This window comes from Anas acuta, chromosome 2 (genome assembly GCF_963932015.1).
Source record: "Anas acuta chromosome 2, bAnaAcu1.1, whole genome shotgun sequence".
In the NCBI taxonomy this organism is placed as follows: domain Eukaryota; kingdom Metazoa; phylum Chordata; class Aves; order Anseriformes; family Anatidae; genus Anas; species Anas acuta.
The window spans coordinates 113,109,585-113,111,954 of NC_088980.1; positions in this window are offsets into that span (position 1 = coordinate 113,109,585).

A 2,370-nucleotide genomic window follows, 5' to 3' on the forward strand; every position below is an offset into this window, starting at 1 on the left:
TTCTGGACAACAGAAAGTTGAACATGAGCCAGCACTGTGCCTTGGCAGCCAAAACTGCCAACCATACCCTGGGGTGCATCAGGCATGGTACTGCTAGCTGGTCAAGGAGAGGGATTGTCCTACTCTGCTCTGCGCTGCTGAGGCCTCACCTCAAGTGTTGTGTGCAGTTTGGGGAGCCACAGTATAAAAAGGACATAAAACTAGTCCAAAGGAGGGCTACAAAGATGGTGAAGGGTCTAGAGCACAAGATGTATAAAGTGTGGCTGAAGTCCCTTGGTTTGTTCAGCCCCAAGCAGAGCAGGCTGAGGGGAGGCCTCATGGCAGCCTGCAGCTCCCTCACGAGGGGAGCGGAGGGGCAGGCGCTGAGCTCTGCTCTCTGGGGACAGCGACAGGACCCGAGGGCACGGCATGGAGCTGGGACAGGGGAGGGTCAGGCTGGGGGTTAGGGAAAGGGTCTGCACCCAGAGGGTGCTCGGGCACTGGGACAGGCTCCCCAGGGCAATGGTCACAGCACTGAGCCTGCTGGAGTTCAAGAAGTGTTTGGACAATGCTCTCAGGCACATGGTCTGGTTTTTGGGTGGTCCTGTGTGGAGCCAGGAGTTGGACTCAATGATCCTCGTGGGTCCCTTCCAACTCAGGATGTGGTTCTATGATTCTGTAGGTAGCCAGGGGCTTTGGGCTGGGGTGATTAGCACATAGTATAAAGCTGATATTTGCTTTTCTGATAGGGTATAGCTATTTAAAGATGCTGAAAAATTTGGAATATTGAAAAGGGTGAAAACCAGTTGGGCCTTTGCGGAAGAACAAGGTTATAAAGCTGAAGGTGGGAGGTGACAGCAAGCACAAAAGCTCCATTTCTGAGTCTGGGCTCTCCTGCTGTTGTGCCTTTGTGGCTGAATGCTGGAAAGGGTGGGGGAAAAATGATGAAATGAGTATATATGCTGAGAGCAAAGAAGAAGAGTTTTTCATCTATGCTTTCAAGGAAGTATCTGAAGCACAGTTCAGCTATTGATAACTTCAGGCATGTATAGGCTTGAAATCTTTCATTCCTATCAGAAACTACCTGGGCAAAATACTTAACTGCAAGAGCAGAAGCTCTGTTGTACAGCAGCATAGAGGGCAACAAGTACTCTGCAAATCTTTGTGCTACCTACAGCTGTGGACACACTTCCAGCCTCCAGAAGAATCACTCCCTTTCTTTTCTGTGCAGGCAAAGTCAATGAAAAAGACTTCATTAACACCAAGCTGAGGTGTGTTTGTGGTGGGAAGTCCTCCACCTGTCCAAAATATGGTGTTCTGAAACAGTGAAACTGTTAGAAGGTGAGCCCAGGAAATCTGGCCTGTGCCCTTTTTGAGCGATATCTCTTCAGTGTCATTGTAACTGCTCTCAGAAGAGTCCTGGACAATATCTGTGCTTACAGAAGCACCCTCCTGACATGTGCCACAGAACGAACACCAGATATGTTGCTTTTTTCATTCTCTCTACCATTATACACACTGTACCCATCAGGATCATAAGGAGTGCTTATACAAAACTCCATGCAGCTCCCTCCTAGGTGCCAAAAGCAAACCCGGCCCTTTGTGCCACCACCAGCAGCACAGCCTCCATGGTGCAGTACAAATGGGAATCTGTTTCCCAGTCTCCCCCTTCTCCCCTCCCTCCCAGGGCATTTGCTAGGGCTCAGGCTACCTTGACACAGAGGGCATGTGTCACTGTCACAGCTCCAGCTCGTCCTCCCACCATTAACCGGAGGCAAACCCGGCTGCGAGTGTGGTGTTAGCTCTGATGTCCTAACATGAAGATGTCCTAACATAGAAAGACAGGATGGGAGAGTGGCAGCAGGTGATGAAGGACAAGCCACCCCAGTGAAAGAGCATTAAAGGCTGATGGAGAAGCATGAACATGATAGGGGCGGGGGAGGAAGGAGTTTGAAGAAACACTGATTGAGGTCAAGAAGATTTCTATTTTAAAAGCAGACAGAGGAACATTAAACAGGTAATGATAAAGTCAATGAAGGAATGTTACTGCACAGTACAGCTGCATGATAATCAGGAGAGGTTATACAAGTATTCACTAGCTATTTGCACTGATCAGCCCAGGGACCTGGATCATGATGGAACCTGAGCATGCAACAATAAAAGGAGATTTCCCAGGTGATTGAAGGCATGATCCAAAATGAAGTACCTGCAGCTTTGTGGCCATGTTGTAGTGGCAGCCACAGAACACCAAATAAAATGCCCAGGAGTTCAAAGGCATACTCTGCACCCTGTCCACCTCTGTTCCCCAGGAAGCTGAGGAAACAACATTTAAAGAGAATAATCATGTGAAAATCAGTCTGTACAGCTCTCTTTCTTAGGGACAAATAACTT